Source organism: Cervus elaphus, chromosome 6 (assembly GCF_910594005.1).
Source record: "Cervus elaphus chromosome 6, mCerEla1.1, whole genome shotgun sequence".
In the NCBI taxonomy this organism is placed as follows: Eukaryota; Metazoa; Chordata; class Mammalia; order Artiodactyla; family Cervidae; genus Cervus; species Cervus elaphus.
In genome coordinates, this window is record NC_057820.1 from 16985373 (window position 1) to 17005838 (window position 20466).

Consider the following 20466-nt stretch of genomic DNA (forward strand, 5'->3'; position numbering starts at 1 on the left):
CTTGCATTGCAGGCAGATTCTTCACCATTGATCCTCATGAGAAACCCTAAGTATCCTATAGAAGGCAAGCTAAATATCTTGAGGTTGGATTATATCTATTGGGTGAGGAAGTAGTGTTTTTTGTTTTGATTTAGAGCATATCAATTTAGCTCTTTACCACATTTATCTTCAGATGCTTGACAGATACTCCTAGAGAAATAACATGATTTTTTTTTCTTTTTTGCTCATATTTGATTCTCCAAAAAGAGACATTGTGATCTATGATGTACAGACTCCTGGACTAAAGTGTCAAGAATTAGGTTCTGAACTGAGCTCTGCCACTAAGTAACTGTTGTCATTAATGCTTTAAGTAACTTTTCTAGATCTTGGCTTCCTCACCAGTAAAATGAAGAAGCTGAACCAGATGGAGCTTTGAATGACTGTGTTCTTTGGATTTTGAAATATTTATTTATTTGGCTGTGTTGTGCCTTCTTTGTGGCATGTGGGGTCTTTGCTGCAACAACCTGGCTTAGTTGCCCCACAGCATGTAGGATCTTAGTTCCTCCACCAGGGATCGAACCCACATCTGCTGAATTGCAAGGCAGATTCTTGACCCCTGGACCCATCAGGGAGGTTCCTCTTCTTTGGATTTTGAATAGCAAATTTTATCTGTTTTTAAGTGCTGTCATATCATTAAACTATTGGCAAGAAATAATGAGGTAAAGAGAAAATTAGTAGGAAATGAACTACTCATAATGCTAAAACATTCTGAAAATAAACTGGGTTTTCTTTTTTTTTTCCTTTCATTGCAGGTATATTACTTCTCCACATCTGCTTCAGGAAGAAAGTGCCTGCCACTCCTGTTGTTTCTACGCAGGTTCATGCCAGCCCAGAACACAGAATCAGGTCAGTTTTAGGATTATTTTGTCTGTTGAACAAGAAGCCAGGAAGGACTTTGCTGCTTTGTTGCATTGTAGCAAGACCACTGAACTCTGACTCTAAGGGGCTTGGTTTTAATCCATCTTTACCACGGATGATTAGGTGAACTAGGCAAGCCTCCTTTCCTGAATAACTTTGTTTTTTTGCACCAAAAAGGAAAAAAGAAAAAAAAAAAAAGAATGTGTTAGAATCAATTATATTTCAGTTTCAATCCTGGCTTTAAAGCATTATACTTTTATTGTAGACACCTACATAAAATAAAATTATGCTTTGCAGCATCATTCCCTTTTTATCCTGAGAAAATCTAGTTGTATGCACAGGCTTTGGAACTCTTTATTGTTTTGTAGCAACTCTGAGCGACTAGATTGAATAATGAACTATATTGTGAGGCACTTGAGAATACTTTCACTATCTAGTTGCCGGTGTTTTAGTATTTTACTTTGCTCTGTTGTTACTGAAAATTTTTAATTTTTATCTTATGTTGTAAACAGCATAAATTGATTTTCTCACAGTTCTAGAGGGTGGAAGTTCAAGATCAGGTTGTCAGCGTGATTGGATTCCGGTGCAGGCTCTCTTCCTGACCTGCAGATGGTCTCTATCTAGCTTCGTCCTCACAAGGCAGAGAGGAGGAGAACCAGTTGGAGAGCTTCCTTAACCTCTTCTTACATTATTGGTTTAGGGCCCCACCCTTATGATCTCATTTAACCTAAATAATCTACCAGAGACCCTGTCTCCAGGTTTGGTCATGTTGGGAGTAAAGGCTTCAACATGTGAGTTTTAGGGGGGGCACGTTTCAGACCATAGCAGCCACATAGTAGTAAACTTGCTGGATTGTGTGAAATCTGCATCTTCACCTTCTCTAGGTATCTCCAAATTGATCTCTAAAGTGGCTGTCATAATTTACACACCCACTAGCAAGTGTATAGATTATGGTGTGTATATATATATATATATATATTTTTTTTTTTTTTTTTGATGGGATATTCTTTATAAGAACAACTAAAAAATCCCCAATGAAAAAATAGAGGGTGTGGTCTTTTCAAATCGCAACTCCTTTTTCCTGTTCCACCAATATCTGGGAAGTCTTCCAAACAGCTGTTTAAACCTTGGCTTCTGCCAGTCAGTTCTTGTGTTTGTAGCCATGGTGCTATATTTTACATGGAAGGTTCCTAGTCCTTCAGTGATGTTCTTCAGCTGTAGAGAGGTTTTTTTTTTGACCATGTGAGTTTTCTACTGATTGCACATGACTCAGTTCAAGTCAAATGCAGAAAGGGGACCTTATCAGACTTCCGGGTGTGCCCCAGGGCACACAGAAGGACCCAGGGACAGCTGGGCTGTGCAAGGAGAACCCAGGAAACAAATGCAGTCAGGTCTCTCTCCAGCTCCCAGCAGTATGCCTCTCCTGCACATCCCTCTCTCTCTCTTTGGGTTTGGCTTTCTTCACGTTTGAACTCTCTCTCATGGAAGCATGGTCACCATACTGCCCACGATTTATGTCTGTTTGCATTTATTTCTTGTAATTCAGACTCCCAGAAAAAGGCTTACTCTTAAGCACCTAATCCCAAATATTCCAGAAAAGAAACTCTGATTCCCTGGACAAGTTGGCACTGGCTGTCTTGCCATCTTTGTTTCTCTGAAAAGGATCTGACATGTTCTTACTAAAATGCAGATGACTGCTAATATGGTATAGCAGAACTCTTTCCAGGAGAAGGCGATGGCACCCCACTCCAGTGCTCTCACCTGGAGAATCCCAGGGACGGCGGAGCCTGGTAGGCGGCAGTCCATGGGGCCGCTAAGTGTCGGACACGACTTCACTTTCACTTTCACTTTTCACTTTCATGCATTGGAGAAGGAAATGGCAACCCACTCCAGTGTTCTTGCCTGGAGAATCCCAGGGACGGCGGAACCTGGTGGGCTGCCGTCTGTGGGGTCGCAGACTGAAGCAACTTAGCAGCAGCAGCAGCAGTACTCCTTCCAGGTGTATTTGTATTTTAATTGGATCAAATATTAAGCTAAAGCTGTATTTGCAAACTCTGCACAAGTGAAATCGTGGGTTCCGGTATATAAAAATGACTAACCCAGATGCACAAAAAGCATTAGGAATTGAAGGACAGTGCTTTAAGGTTCAGGGAGTGGGAAGAAAATGAGTAACTGTTTGTGTAGATTAATAGTCAAATATATATATATTTCTAAGGTAGCAGTGTTACAGAGATTGAATACAGCAAGTGAAAGAAATGCCTTTTCTACTTAACTTTTTGAGAACAGATTTGAAGGTAGGAGAAAGGACCATTCAGCTTAGTCTCACCTCAACTACTAACTGATTTTGGCTCAGTCACTTATTCTGTGTGTGTGTGCTCGGTTGTGTCCCAACTCTCTGTGACCCCATTGACTGTAGCCCACCAGGCTCCTCTGTCCATGGACTTTGCCAGGCAATGTTTTTACAGCATCATCTCCTTTTTATCCTGGAAAAAAATTTCTCAGGTGAGAATACTGGAGCAAGTTGCCATTTCCTGCTCCGGGGGCTTTTCCCAAGCCAGGGATGGAACCCACATCTCTTACATCTCCTCATTGGCAGGCAGCTTCTTTACCAGCGTGCCACTTGGGAAGCCCCATTCTTTACCTCAATTTACTAAATCCTGGCTCTTTTTCAGCTGTATGATCTTAACTCCTAGACATCAATTTCTTCATCTTAAAAATGAGAATTGATGATAGTGGGACCTCAGAGTGTTCTTGTGAGGAATTAATATATGTTAAGTGTTCAGAATAGTTTCTGGCATATCAACGGCAGCAGTGTGAATTTTTGAAATGAGTCAATTAGATTTGTGATTGCAGGAGTCCCAGCTAACTTAAAAAAAAAAAAAAAATTCTGTGGTCCAAGATATCCTCTATTATGACCTCATAGCTTTTCTCAGAGTAAAGACTTAGAAACTTCGGCCATCTACTTGGCTCCTATATTGAGGCTGATGTTGGTATTGCCAATAAAAGTTATTTTGAATTCACTATGTCTATTAGTTCTCTTTTGCTACATGTATTAATTTGTTAGGGTTGCCACAACAAATTACCACAAACTGAGTGGCTTAAACAGCAGAAATTCATTGTCTCAGAGTCTGGAGGCTAGAAGTCTGCAGTCAAGGTGTCAGCAGGAGTGGTTGTTTCTGAGATGTGTGAGGGAAGGATCTGTTCCAGGCCTCTTTGCTTGACCTGTAGATGGTCTCCTTTTCTCCATGTCTCTTCATATCATCTTCCCTCTACGTGTGTCTGTCTCTGCCCAAATTTCTTCGTTTTGTAAGGTTACCAGTCATATTGGATTAGGGTCCACCCTGTTTGCTGTTGCGGTTTAGTTGCTATGGTATCCAACTCTTTGCGAGCCCATGAATTGTAGCCCACCAGGCTCCTTTGCCCTTGGAATTCTCCAGGCGAGAATACTGGAGTGGGTTGCCATTTCCTTCTCCAGGGGATCTTCCCAACCCAGGGATTGAACTCAGGTCTCTTGTGTCTCCTGCTTGGCAGGCGGATGCTTAATGACCTCACTCTAACTTGATTATCCCTGTAAAGATCATGTCTCCAAATAAGGTCACATTGTGAGGGGCTGAGAATTAGGCTTCAGCATATGAGTTTTGAGCAGACACAATCGAACCCTTAGCACTGCATAACAGATTACCCCAAAGCTCAGTGACTTAAAATAACAAACATTATCTCTCTGGTCTTGTGGTCAAGAATCCGAGTGTAGTTTGTTAGGTCCTCTGGCTCAGGGTCTCTTGCAGAGCTGCATTCTACACGTGTGTCCACCAGTGCTGTGGTCTCATCTGAACGCCCCAGGGGAGCATCTGCCCCCGGCTGACTCACAGGGCTGTTGGCTGTGCTCATTTCCTCATTGGTTGTCCGTCCTAAGGCCCCAGTTCCTCATGTCGGCTGTTTGTCAGCAGCCTACTGGTTCTTGTTGCATGAGCCTTTTATTTTTTTGTTTTGTTTTGTGATTTAAACTGGCAACCCATCTGTAATTTAAACTAACCTAACTGTAATTTAAAGTGGCAACCCATCACTTTTCCCCTTTTCTGTTTCCTAGGAGTGAGTCATTAGGTCCAGTCCATGCTTAGGGAGAGAGGGCTTCCCAAGTGGTACTAGCAGGAAAGAATCTGCCTGCCAGTGCAGGAGACACAGGTCACGCGGGTTCAATCCCTGGGTCGGGAAGGTCACCTGGAGAATGAAATTGGCAACCCACTCCAGTATTCTTGCCTCGGAAACCCCATGGACAGAGGAGCCTGGTGGGCTACAGTCCATGGGGACGAGAAGAGTCAGACTCAGCTGAATGTTTGCGTGCACGCGTGCACACACAGACATACACAAACACACACTCACACTGTCTCTCTCTCTCTGTCTCTCAAGGAGAGAGGATTACACAAGGATGTGGATTCCTGGACGGGAGGTCATTGGAAGCCACTTTGAAACTCCCCACGTAGTATTGATATACAAGAATGAAGAAGGAAGAAAATATGCTAAGTAGAAAGATAAATAAATTTTTTCATATTATTCAGGACACTTTAGTCTTAAACTCTAAGCATAAGTTTATCCCCTTTGTGCCATATAGTTTTGTAATAAAAAAGTACCCTCTCACCCTTAAAAAAAGGAGAAATGTAACTCTTATCATTTCCTTTTTTTTTTAAACCAAAAAGGAGTTAATTCTGTTTCCTTTCATAAAATTTGTTATTTTTTTATCCTATGTAGAATTCTTCAAGTGGTATCTGACTATATGCTTTGCTGAGTTGTTAACCTATTTCCATAAAATATCCAAAGGCCTACCCTTATTTCCCTAAAATATTTAAGAGTAGGAAGTTGTTGATTATTAACATTAATTTTATTACTTTCTGCAACTAAGTTATAAAGTGTGAGAAATTATCCAGCATTTGTGAGGATACTTAGTGTATACCAAATTGGTTAAGGGAAATGCCCAGTTACACCATGTAGTCCCACAGTCATATAAACTTCGTTTACCAGCTAGCAGTTCTCAATATTGATATTGATGGAGAAATAATTGAAAAGTATTATTATGGATTTGTTTTTGTAATCTTTGTTTTGGAAGGCAGGATAGTTGTTTCTGGAAACGAAATTTGACCTAGTTGACTTTATCAGTACTAGTTAATCTAAGGTGGGTGTGTATGTGTGTGTGTATGCATGTATTTAGCACATGGAATAGCAGTATTTTAGTAAATTTAGTCTGAGAAAATCTCAAATTCATTGAGAAAAGACGGTCTTAACTCCACTAGGGTAGATTGTGCTTCTAAAGCGTCTGATTACGTGACTGAATTTTATATTTTTTAATTATAATTATTTGTGAGTTACTATAAATATAGATCAGTTTAGTTACTAGGAATGATGAGACTTTTAAATCTCAGTAGGCTTCTCATGAGTCTGAATTCAGTAGGCTTTCTATATGATATCCCTTTTTATTTGTTAGTGGGATATAGTTTAATAGAAACAATACAAAATTTTCAATTTAAAACTTCTGTTTGATACACAATAGAGTAGACCGGGGAATGAATTTTCATAGTTGAACAAACGGTAATGTTTTTTGCTTAGAAAAGTTCTATTGCATTGATTATGGTAAAGAGGAAGTTTTCAACTTAAGCTCTTATGATTTTGCATTATGAGGATGTTGAGCTAAGAGTTTTGTTTATAATTTGCTGTCTTTATGTCCTTAAAATGTCTGAGAATAGATAGATTTATGACCAGATTTTGGGTTTTAGACTCAAAAAATAGTGTAGCATTTTTATAGTTTACAAAATTATTGCCCACTACTGATAGTCTCCCAGGGATGGGGTCGCAGAGAGTCAGACACAATTGAAGTGACTTAACAGTAGCAGTAGCAGTATTGATAGTATATAGAATACATTCTTTCTAGAAATATGTATTAAGAAAGTTTAAAAACTTCAAGGAAGGGAACTCAAAGCACAATAAAAAGTGTGAATATACTTAATGTGAAATTTACACTATAAGATATAAGAAGTTTTTTTAATCAGAAAAAATAAGTTGAAAAGTAGCACTACTCATTAGAGTATTGGGATTTAAAAATTTAAAGTAGTTTTTCTTTAAGAAATGATACTTAAAGTTTGGGACTTAGAAATATGAATCATTTTAAGCACACATTAACACGTGATGTGAAACTGTTCTCTTTTTTTTCCTTAGACTTTTGGTTTGTTGTCTATGACTACATCAGTTTCTAGGACTATATCAATTGAGTTTATTATGATCCTGAATATCCCTTATTTAGCTCCTGTTTTGAGGTCAAATTATGCATGTCTTTATTGACAGTATGATTTTAAAAATTGTATGAAATACTGAAAGCAGATATGAGAGCAAAACTGCAGTGTGTAATATGTATTAAGTTTCCAAACTTGATCATATTTCCTGGTTTAGAGCTTGGCTTCATTGCTTACAGCTGTTTGCCCTAGTAAAAATTTCTTAATTTCTCTTCTTACGTCCTCATCTGTTAGATGATTTTCTAGTCTTGCCTAGAGAATTCCATGAACAGAGGAGCCTGGGGCTATAGTCCATGGGGTTGCAAAGAGTCGGACACAACTAAGCGACTAACATGTTCACTTTCATAAGGATTAAATGAGATAATACTAAAGTGCTTACTACTGTGCCTAGCACACGGTAAGTAAAAGTTAAATTCATGTTAGTTGCCATTTCTTGTTACAAGCATTGGCCTTAAGTTATTTTTACTTACGTTTTTGAAGGTTAGAATATAAGCAAAATGATGTCTTGTTAATGATAATATAGTATTCAGCTATATTCAACTTAGTATTCAGTTGATTATATATTTTATTAGCATATAGACTTTATTTTTGAAAAATAGAGTTTACATAAATGGCTGTGAGTTTCGAGCCATCACTAAAATTATTGACTTGAAAGAAGGGAGAAAAAGGTCATGGAGGGGCTGGGTGTACCATTTTTGTTGGAGATTTTGTAGTCACTAAATACATACATACACATATATATATATATATATTTTTTGTCCTACAAAATTGGGAACACTAGGATATCAACTTCATTTTCATTTTCTTTTTAACCTTTAACTGCTAGCCACTCTGTTCTGTTTTTTGTTTTGTTTTGACCTGGGGGAAAGGAGTGGGAGAAGGCTTGCCTGTTTTTCCTAGTCTTACAAAGGACATAATCCTGTTGGTCTTGTGTTCCACCTCAGTTTTTTTTTTTTTTTGCATAATCATTTTGGGGTTTTAAATAAGTATTAGGCTCTTTCAGTTCTTTCGCCTTCCAGATTGCTGAAATTATTTGTAATAGCGTTCTCTCTCTTCCTTCCACCTTCCTTCCTTTCTTTTCCTTGTTTCCATCGAAATAGTTTTTGATCTTTCATTTGGTTCTTTTATGTTTGGTCTTAATGCATCTTTTGTAGGAAGCAAATTCTGTGTGATGTGTTCATGGTGCAAGAACTATTTTTCTCTCTATAGTATCTCTAGCTTTTTCTTAACTGTATAATTGTCTATCCCCAACCCCCTCCTCCCCCGCAGTGAGTTTTTGTAGTTACTTCTGAACCAGTTGAAATCTGCACTTTATGAGAACAGAGTTAGTAGTTGGTTTATTTTTTAAAATATTTTATAATTTAAAAAATCTAAAGGTTTTTGCCTTCCTCTAACATCAGTAGATTATCTTGTGTTTTGCTGTATCTGAGTGAGCATTCAGGAAAAGAAGGACTTCCTTTTGTGGTCAGAGGTTGTTGAAGGAATGCTTTTATAAAAGCTTTTATCAGAAGAAAAACTGTATCCCTCATGAAAGAATAACTCTTAGTTTATTGTACAGAGGTCCTACTAAAGAGATTATATGCTTTTTAGACATGGATTTATCTTTATCTCCCGTTTTTTTTTTAAGATTTTTTTTTTTAAATATGGACCATTTTTAAAAGTCTTTGTTGAATTTGTTACAATATTGCTTCTGTTTTTTGTTTTTGTTTTTTGGCTGGAAAGCATTTGGGATCTTAGCTCACTGACCAGCGGTTGAACCCGCATACCCTGCGTTGGAAGAAGTCCTAACCACTGGACTGCCAGGGAGGTCCCTCCCCTGGTTTTTGAATCATACATTTTGATATTTTTCGTTTCCTAAGCCTGCTAAAGAATGGCCTTGTTCAAGGAACTCAGTTTTATATATCACAGGTATATGAAATACATCCCCTTCCCTGAGTAATAATAATATCATTTACTGTTTCTTAGGGATTTTGCATATATGACACCATTTATTCTTTGTAACACTCCTATGAGTTTGCTTCTATTATTATACTAATTTTATAGGCTAGAAACAAGCAGGAGAAGTAACTTGCCAAAGGCCCCAGGATTAGGAAATGGCACAGCCAGGATTTAAATGTCTGACGCCAGGGCTCAGACTCACCTGCTCTTCTATCCTGCCTGTCTTTTACATGAAGAAAGACATCATTCAGTTCTTTCCCCTAGAAGAGTGTGAAGCATTCTTACAATATTAAAATTTATATTTGAAGGCAGTAGCCTGTGAATGTTCATTATATCAACCATAGGCCTCAAACATTCTATTCCTGAGAAAAGTAAGAAAATACATATCAATAAATGTTTGGAGCAGAACAATTTGTTCTGTCTTCTCAGGTGACCTTGTATAAACTTAATATCCTATTTGGGGAAAGAATCTATTGATTTTTAAGTAATTGAATCCTAGGCTTTGCTGTGTCCTAACCATATTTTTTATATTTAGTATGCTAATTTTACTTAGTGATTTCCTTGGCACATTTTGTACCTACATAGAAGTCCATATTTATCTTTTTTTTTTTTAATGATTATGTCGAGAACAATTGTCCAGTATCAGATAAAATAGAACTCAAGTACCGGAAGGGCAGCCAGGCTTCTGGGAAACTGGAATTTTTTTAGTTATTTATTCACCATTTCTTTTTCCAGAATTGCTTATACTCTTGTTTTTGTGTGTCTCTACCAAATGGCTTATTCTGTTTTCTTAACGTGCAGTGGTCAGTTGTGGGTGTGAGGTTCAGCAAGCTCTCAGCCCCCACAGCTAATTATCCTGGTTCTCATATTCTAAATTCTCACTTGCTAAGAGAGAGGATTCATTTGTCTCACGTTATGAACGATGTCCAACACCCGTGCAGTCATTGGAACAACCCAGCTATGTGTTCACAATAGCTTTGACTTTTCAGTGAGTGGGGAAAGGGCAGATTCTCCAAGGGCTTGTGTGTAGGAAGAAAATAAATATCTTTAGTAACTGAAGCAATCTGTTATCCACAAAACATTTTTGAGATTTTAGTTACATTTCAAGGTTATTGATTTGAGTTAGTTCCTTGCTTTTTCTTACCATTCTAAGTGTAAGGACTTTGTGGCAAACTTATTTCCCACAGTTAACAGTTTATGAGTCTGGAATGGGGAATTTTAAGTCTCATTTAATGGTGGAAAATAGTCTGTTAATTAAATGAATTAATTTTTCATTTCTTTCACAAGTCATATCTTGTAACTTAATTTTAAAGAAGCATAGAGCCTTAAAAAACTTAAACAGTATTCTCTTTGACCTGTAGTCCAGCAAAAAAAAAAAAGTGGCCTTAGCCATTCTTTTTTACATTTCTTCCAGTTTATTATACTTCCTTCTGTAGATTTGCCTAAGAGTAGGACCTCTAAGAGTGGTTGAACCTTCTAAGAATAAGAAAGTATCTGTCACAGAATTAACAGAAAGGTGAAGAACATATATGAGATTGTGTAATGTATATGCAAATAATTCACAGATTTTAATTAAAAATATATAGTTTGATCCTTTACCCATTTTTTTACCTTGGTATATGATGTTCTCATTGTGACAGTAAACTCCGTGGTTTAAGAAAAGATTTGTACAGCACAACCATACATTTTCATCTTTGGTAACAACAGAAAATCACATGGTTTTATGTTTGAAGTATTAATATAAAATGCATTTGTTCTAATTTTTTTTTTGGCTACATTGGCTGGGGTATTTTTAACCATTGGACCACCAAGGAAGTCTAATGTTTTTAGAGGAGAAAGAAAACATTATAATTTTGTATATCCTTCTTACAACCTGGCTGGAGTAGTAAACCAATCTAATATTTAGCAGTTAGCCCTTTGTGGATCAGCAGGAAGTTTCTTATTTCTGGTCTAACAAAAATACTAGAAATCTAAAAGCAAGTGGAGGCTGTCCAGTGGTTTTATGTCCCTCCTTTTAAACTGAATTTTGAGTTTTGAAAATTTCCAGTGTACAGAAAAACTTAATGAATGAATGCAGTGTGCATCCAAATACCTGTAACCTTAATTCAACAATTACCAGTGTTTTGCCACATGCATTCTCATTGTGTTTGTATATATTTCACAGAGGAGGTGAGGCATCACTGAACCATTTGAAAGTAATTTGAACCATTATGATGCTTCATACTTGTAAATACTTCAGCATGCACCTCCTAGAAATAAGGACATTCTTCTCTCTGACTACTGTATCATTATCATATATTTTAATCATTCCATACTGTCATGTTTAAATCTAGTCCATATCCAAATTTTCCAACCATCCCCAAGATTTCTTTTATTCCTTTTTTCAAACAACAGGTTGGTTTGGTCTACACCTTACATTTGCTTATGTCTTTCTGTTCTTTTAAAATCTAGATTAGTTTCTCTTATCCTTTCTCTCTCTCTCTATTTTCTTTATTTTCTGGATTTGAAGAGAATCCAGAACAAATTTCTTATAGAAATCCACCTTCTGCATTTGTTTCTTCTTTGTGATATTGGAAAATATTCCTGTCACAGGAGTAGGAAGCTGCACAAGATACAGAAGAACAATCCCCAGGGGAATTAAATAGTGACTGGAAGTAGTTATTACTAGGTTGAAGTTAGTAAATGAGAATGATTAAGAAAGGTTTTTCCAGGTTAATGGAGCAGAAGTTGGGAAAAGAAAGATGTTAAAGGGAATGTATATGGCACTGAGGTGAGGGTTGGTGGCAGGTAGTTGCTTGATAAACAGAGGAGAGGATTAGGGAATCACAGTCCCTGGCTCCTGGAGGGTTAGGTGTTCAATTCTCTCTTGAGTGGTTGAACAGACCAAGAAGTCTTTTCTGCGAAGTGAGCCCAGGTCAGCTTCACTGCGGCTGGAAAAGCAAAGAGAGTTGTGTGCATCGGACCTCTTCTGTGTTACGAGGTTTCCCGTGAGAGTACAGATGTCATGTTAATGTGGGCTGCTGCTTAGAAATTTGGGGGGGGGGGATATTTGGAGCCATAATTTTATACTTTGTCTATGAGTTCAGTTCAGTTGCTCAGTCGTGTCTGACTCTTTGTGACCTTGTGAACTGCAGCACGCAAGGCTTCCCTGTCCATCACTAACTCCCGGAGTTGTCTATATCCCTGTATTCTCTCTCTATTAGAATGGTTGTCTAGGTCCTGAAGTGGGAAGTACCAGGTACTGTAGTGAGTAGAGTTTCAGAATTAGAAATCTTAGGTTGAAATCTTGTTTACCACGTTGTAGCTAAGCAGTCTGGTTTGAGTCCTTAGCCTCTGACTATTTCCTCCTTTGTGATGAGGCAGCAGCACGGTGTGAGGGAAAGCACAGCAGCTTTGGAGTTAGGCAGACGTGTTTCTCAAGCAGCCTAGTTCTTCTGGTTACCACCATGTGACTTTGGGCCACTTCTCTTATTCTGTGCTCTCTTCAGTAGAAATGGGATTAATATATCAGTTCCATATGATTATTATTAGAACTAAAGAGATATTCATATAAAATGCTGAATGTGGAGCCTGGCGTATGGTAAGTACTTACACATGTTACTTTTCTTCCCAAAGAACTGTTACAAGGATCCTGTTAAATGGTTAAACGAATGTGAACTGTCTTTGTTCAGCATTAAGTCCTACACAGGAAACTTGCCTTGGAAATAGAATGCAGATATAGCATTTAGTTATTTTTGCTGCTTTTTACATTGATGAAATCTCTGCCATGATGATTTCCTAGGAAATATTCTGTACATGCTATAGAACAGCATTAAAGGAATTGCTTTTTAAGAAAATAGAATTGGAAACATTTTGTTATTATTTGTGCTGATGTATATCTAAAAGGATTCACTGACCTCTCAGGTCACTGAGCAAAAATCAGTGGGGCTGGGTGAGTTATCTGTAGCCTGAATGCTTTGGCTTTTGATGTAGACTTTCAGGAATTTGTTTTATTTTCAAAGTTTTTTTTTTTTTTTTTTTTTTAATGAAAGAATAAAAATAAGCTAACTAAATCTTTGCAGTTTGAAGGTAGGAAAGATAATATCTAACTCGGAGTTAAGGACTGTTAATCTGTTAGCCAGTTGGAATATTTATTTTTGATAAGTTAAGACATGGTATAAGGCACCAACTGCTAAAAGTTGCATTACATTTCATTAGCATTAGCATTACATATTGGTAAGGACTTCATTAAGGATCTGATTATCTTTTCATCAAAAGTCTAAGATGATTTTCCCTTCCCCTATTATTTATAAAATCTAAAGAGGTGCCCAAACTGCTTTTGTGAGCACAAAGACCTCTGAGGATATTTCCCAGTGGATATAAGATAGATCAAACATTTCAATGTTTAGATGTCATTTAATTCTTTAAGCAATATGTATGGAGAGTAAGTTAAACAACTCTGTTCCAAATAATAGTTCTTGCTATACTATTGGCCATATATTTACATGCTTGTGATCTTAGTCGTGTCCTATTCTTTGTGACCCCATGGACTATAAGCCACCAGCCTCCTCTGTCCATGATTCTCCAGGCAAGAATACTAGAGTGGGTGCCATTTCCTTCTTCAAGGGATCTTCCTGACCCAGGGATCAAACCCCGGCCTCCTGCATATCCTGCACTGGTAGGTGGATTCTTTACTGCTGCACCACCTGGGAAGCCCTTATTTATGTAAGAAAATATGTAAATAGAAATCCTAGCAAAAGAGCCCATCTGTCAACTGAATTGACCTTTGATACTAACTCTGTCTCTTCTTCCTCCCTACCTTCCTCACCCCCACACCCATAACAAACACACACATGTGAGTGCATGCACAGTTAAGATTTTTAAATTAAAGTTTGGAGGACAGATGTTACTTGTTATTAAAAGGCTAAATGTGGTAATTAAAACATTTTTTTTGTGGGGAGAGACCATGCTGGGACTTACTAAATCCTCAGTACTTCTATTTAGTTTTTTTCCTTCTTGATTTTGTTTTTACTGCCTTAAAGAACAGGTTCATAAAAATGTTCCAGTTCTTGGAAAAAATGATAATTTCTATAAACTGGAAAAGAGCTTTAAGAAGTAAGATTTTTGCCCTGAGGAATTAAATGGTGTAGTGAACTCTTTAATGTATATTTTTCGTCTGTTGTATTTTATATGCTTAGTACAAAATTACAAGAAATGTTTATATTTATACAATAAAATGTTTTTATTGTGCAGCTTAAAGTGCAACATGAAAGTTACTTGAATCTGTTACTGACATCTGAAATCTACAGTGTGGGTACAAAAGTGGGATCCTAGAATCTAACTATAAATATATATTTTATTTATAGTTTTTGTATATAATATGGGAGAAGGCAATGGCACCCCACTCCAGTATAATATACATGTGTATTACATATGTATATGTTATATGTGTAGTTTTATATAGTATATGGTACTTTATTGATGCCTTGAAGTGAGAAATGAAGAGTCTGTAAAATGAAAGCCCTAGAAACGTGATTCCCTGTTTCCTTCTGTTTACTTTTCAGTACTCATAGGTTATATTTGATTACGAATAATACTGCCCACAAGTAACCCCTGATACTGTCAGCTGTCATAAAGACCGTAGAATTTCGTAAAGGAATTATTCCACTAGGAGCAATTAAGAAAGCTAGTTAATTCTCAAAAGGTAGACGTCTTACTATGAGACCAATCTATGTTTCGCCCTGAAATCTTAGAGAGCAAACTTTTTCTTTTCCCTTTCCTTCCATTACCTTCTCTACTTTTCCTTCCTCACTTTTCAGTACTCGACCCTTCCTGTCTTCCATTCCTTACCTTTTCTTTTCATTCGTTCCTTTTAGAGATCTCTTTTCCCAGAGGTTCCATCTCGTGTTTGTGTAAAATAGACACTGTATATATTGTTCAATAGCAGTTTCTTTAAGATTGGGTCCAAGAAGGCTCTTGCAGCTGTTTCATGACCAAGTTTTTTTTTTTTTTTTTTTTCCCTCTAGTGTATTCCTTATCTTTGGTTTATCTGATGTTTTCCCTTGATAAGATTCTGGTTATGCATTCCTGGATGGAACATTACATGAAGGGTTGTGCCTTTCTTAGCACATCTTATCTGGAGGTATACAGTATCCATCTGCTGTTCACTTGGGATATAAAATTGACCACCTGTTTCCTTGTCTGATTTCTCCACTGTGTTACTATAGTCCCTTACCACTGATAAAGCGATTGGTGAGGAGATACTTTAAGACAAATAAAATACCCTACTGTTCATCAAAACTTCATCCACTATATGTAGGATCTATTGATGAAAGCTCGCTTGAACTGATCTTGTCTACTATGGTTCTGAAATTATTTTTTTCAAACTCCAACACTCCTATTTTTATCAGCCATTACTTAACATCCTACTGTAATAAGAGCCCCTTTATTTATCTATCTATATTGTTTTATTTATTGTTGAACTCATGGGTACCTGTTTTTTTCTTTTCTGACAACAATTTATTACTGTCCTTAAATATTTTGGTCCTCAAATTATCTCAGATCTCACCAGTGGGACCCTCTTTTATCATGCTATCCAGAATCAAAACAGAAAACACTCAAAGATTCTGACTTGCTTAATGGAATTTTCTTTGCACTGGAATTATATTGCTTTCATTTGATAGCCTCAATGGAAATTGTTTTATTAATTCAGTATATTCATTTTCAGTTTATCAAGAGGCCATGATTAATTTGAAAGAGTGAGTGGAGATCACAAAAGCTCTGGGACTTTTTTCATTTCATTTTAGTTTAAGGGCTTGTGTTGTATTTGAAGCAACATCCTTGATAGGTGGAAACCCAGTTGAGGTATGACATTAGAGTTTTTGGAATAGCTCTCTCTTCTCCTTTAGTAGAAGCTGAATAGTCAATTGCCAGTGACCATATACTGAGAATGTCACTATTCTTTTAAAAATACTTTAACAGAGGAAGGCAGCAAAATCAGTGAATTCTTCATCTAATGATTATAAATAATTTGCATAAGTAAAGCCCACATTTGGCTTCTTTTTTCACTGAGGATAACAACGGTGGGACTCTTGACAAGACTGAAAGCTTGCAGGCAAGAAGTCGTTGAAGAGGAATGGATTAATCACAGGGCAGTGTTGCTGCATGGACGTACATTCACTGTTTTCCCTCTGCCCATTTCTGTGAACTTGTCTAAATGGACTGTTATCTTTTGTTTGTATTTTGTATTTCTTGTTATTTTTGTCTTTCTGTTTTGCTTCAGTTTATGATGTTTTGCATCCCTTTTGTAAAATCAGAGCTTGTCCACAAAAAGATGATTTTCTTATACTATCTGGCATTATGATAAAGTATTTTTATAATTAGTACCTTACCCCTAAATATATGACAAGCCTCTACTTTTGTGAATTAGAAACAGCAAATGTAATTTCAAGATTGTTTACTATGAAACAGTATTCGTTTTTGGAAAATAGTAGCATTCCTGATTAGAAAATAGCATATTAAGTGATTGGTTTTGTGCTGCTTGCCAAAAGCATATAAGGCCTTTTCTCCTAATTCTTGTTAATTGAGATTAGCACACATGAAAATTATACAGTTTTGATTTTTAAAAATTTAATACATATATTTTTTCTTGGGAGTCCCATTTTTAAACAAGTTTAAAGGTTGTCCATGTGGAAACAGAAACAAAGTAAAAATAGCCAACTCAGGACTTCAAGCCTACAGTGAACTTGGCTTTTATTTCCATGCAGTATTTCTGAGTTTAGCTTGTGTTGAATGCCAGGTTCTTTCTATAAAAACAAAAATGCCTTTCTTTGGGTTAATTTATAAGCTTCGTTTTTAGTATGGCCAGTGGAGTTAATGGCCATACCATTAATGTTGGCTATATACCTTGAATGTAGTACTGTATCAATTTGTATTAACCTAAAATTTTTGTTGTGATAAGCATTAGGTCTAATTAAATTCTGTATTTCATGAATAATATTGAATCTTATATGCTTTAATATTTTTAAATTATGAAATACATAACCCGAAATTTGCTATTTTAACTACTTTTAAGTGTACAGTTTACATTATATATAATCCAGATGTGTAACCATCACCTCTGTCCATTTCCAGAACCTTTCGTCATCCCAAACGGAAACTCTGTACCCATTAGGCAATAATTCCCCATTCTCCTTTCTCTTGAACCCTGGTAACCTCTATTTCTGTCTCTATGAATGTTCATATTCTAGATATTTTATGTAAGTGAGGTCTTACAAAATTTGTCCTGTTTGTGTCTGACATTTCACTTAATGTGTTTTCAAGCTTCAGTCCATGTTGTAGCATGTAGCAGAACCTTATTCCATTTTATGGGTCAATAATATTCCACTGTTATGTATATTCCACGTTTTGTTTATTCATTAACGTATTGACAGACATTTTGGTTATTTCCACCTTTTGCTGTTGTGAAATCTGCTGCTATAAACACTGGTGTATAAGTACCTGTTAGAATCTCTGCTTTCAGCTGTCTTGGACACACACACCGCACACACACACCTGCTCACCCCACGAGTGGAATTGCTGAGTCATGTGGTGACTCTCTGGTTAGATTTTTGAGGCACTGTCATGCTGTCTCCCACAGTGGCTGAATTGTTTTACAGTATCACTGGCACTGTGCAGGAATTCTAATTTCTTACATCTTTGCCAAAACCTGCTATATTTTGACAATAGCCATCCTAGTGGATGTTAACTATTATCTCATCGTGGTTTTGATGGACATTTTCTTGATGACTATTGATTTTGAGCATTTTTTCATGTGTTTATCGACTGTATGTCGTCTTTGGTAAAATGGCTGAGTCTTACTTTTTTATTGCGTTGTCTTTTTGATGTTCTTTTTATATTCTGGTCGTTAAACCTTAGTCACAGATAGGATTTGCAGATATTTTCTCCTTTCTGTGAGTTCTTTTCACTCTTTAGATGGTGCCCTTTCATTCTGAGGAAGCCCAATTTATCTGTTTTTCCAGTTCTGGTATCATATTTGAGGAACTGTAGCTAAATCCAGGTCATGAAAAGTTGCTTTTATGTTTTCTTCTAAGAATTTTATAGTTTTAACTTTCAGATCAGGTGTGTGATCCATTTTAAGTTTATTCTTATATGTGGTGTAACATATACGAAGTCTTATATATGGTGTAACATATATAAGTGAAGTCCAAAAAAAATGAAGTTTTTTTTTTTGCACGTGGATTTCCAGTTTTCCCATTACCTTTTTTTGTTTTGTTTTGTTTTTAAAAGTTTGTTCTCTATGGTCTTAACTCCCTTGTGGAAAATCAACTGGGCATATATGTGAGGGTTTATTTTGGGGCACTCTCTGCTATTCCACTGGTCTTTATGTCCATACTCATGCCTGAGCAAGGTTATTTTGATTACAGTGTTAAATATTTTATTTTTAATTGACTATCATTCTTAATGTGTGCCTTTTAAACTATTTCTACTCTGTCTTTAGATTTTGCATTTAATAATTTCATTTAGTTGACAGTACTCCAAAAAGAACTGTAAATATCAACTTTATAATGAGTTCTCTTGAACATAAAATAACTAGAAAAATTAATATTAAAGTAAGCAGTCTTGGGGTTTTTTAATTGATATGGCACTTTCTTTGGAAATTTGAGGGAAAAGTATAAAGACAAAAATGTTATAAAAGACAAAAATGAAATGTTAATTGTACTTGCTCACAGGAAGAATAAAAAAATGAGAAAGACCAATTATTCATATAATCTATTAAGTGATTCTTTAATTTTTTGTTAAATGTCACTTTTATCATAGTTCTGGAAAGAATATACTTAGTGAAGTGCTTTAGGAATTTCATAAAAGAAAATACTGGCATTTTTTCAAGATACATTTTTAATAAGGACCTGGTAATGACTTAATCATTAAGCTAGGTCTGTATGACTGTTTACTAGGCTTTTCTTTAATGTTACAAATATCCAACCTAATTTTAGGCCTTTCAAACTGCAACAAAGATGAGAAAATTTGAACATCAGCTCTTATTTTCCTTCTCTGTTGAGATACAGACTTTATTTTCATCACTTTTTTCAGAGTAAGTTTGAATATTGAATAATATGTTCCCCAATATTTCAACTAGAGTCCTTAAAATAAGTTATTTGGAATTTAGAACTGTGAACTAAAAATATTTTGTAACAAGAATACTGGGCTTTAAATTAAGGACAAGAACCTCTAAGCAAGCAGACTTAACCTTTTAAAAGTTTGTTACAAAGTAATTAATTCTATCCCATGAACCAGTACTCTGAAAAGATACACCTCCCTCAATAACTCAATTATTCAATTTTTTCTAATAGGTCTCACAGTTTTTTAAATGTTATATAATGGCCAATCTTGTTTTACCTATATCCTCATATACTTTATTCGATCCCTAAATTACATGGAAACAAATTACAGACATCATTTAATCAGTAAATGCTTTAGTTGTTTGTGTGTGTGTGTGTGTAGGAACAGACCACTAATGTATAGTTTAGGGCAAATTCATTCAATAAATAATGTTTAAATTTTTACTGTGGTTACGGTACAGTAGGGAATAGAAAAGACAAGATCATTGTTCTAAAGTAACTTACTTACTTATAACTTAGAACCAGTTCTTAAGCTGAAATTTATGGGCACTGAAATCCTGAAGAATTGAGTCCCGCCTTAGAAAAACAAAATAGAACTCGAGCTGTAGTCTGACGTACGTGAGCCACATACTCAAGGAGAGGTAATACAGTATCCTTTTAGTCCTTTTACCTTAAAAGGGAAAAAATAGAACTGTACTTGATATCAGCAATAAAACATGTTAGAAATATATAAAGAGTTGGGCTTATCAGTTATAAATGAGTTAAATTTTTGGATTAGGTGAATTAAAATGATGTAAAACCACTTATGCTTTCATCATATCGACTTTATAGCTCCTGTTTATTTGGACAGTCATGATTTTAAAATTCATGTCTATTTTCAGAATGTGCTGGTGATTTTTATTAATTTGGTATGTAACATATACCAATTAAATTTTTTATTTGTTCAAAGTACCTTCATGTACTGTTACTTTTCCCTGTTTTGAGTTTTGAAATGTTGATGACATATAATTTCAAGTAGAATCCCAAAGTTCTGTTTTTGTACCTTTTTATCTGTTGATTTCATACTAGTTTTGGTCCTTTGTTGCTGATGATTTTTAGGCCATCATCCTACCTAAACTGAATGACTGTGATTTCCTGTCTGGATTAGAGAGAGCTCCTTTGGAGCCCTTTTCTACACTGCATCCTCTGCAACCTGAGTCCTCTTTGTAGAATGAAGATCTAATTTTTTTTCTCTCCTTTTGGGAATTCTTCAT

At 36.1% G+C, this 20466-nt stretch overlaps 1 protein-coding gene across 5 annotated transcripts in view; it reads left to right on the top strand.

Moving 5' to 3' along the window:
* Positions 1–20466, top strand: part of WDFY3 (WD repeat and FYVE domain containing 3) — a 282380-nt gene that overhangs the window by 27584 nt on the left and 234330 nt on the right. For 4 of the 5 annotated variants that reach the window (XM_043906285.1, XM_043906283.1, XM_043906282.1 and 1 more), the window contains one exon: positions 792–885. The gene's annotated coding sequence lies outside the window, so the exon portion shown is untranslated. Of the gene's footprint in view, positions 1–791; positions 886–20466 lie in introns of those variants that run through there. The other variant, XM_043906280.1, reaches the window with a different exon arrangement.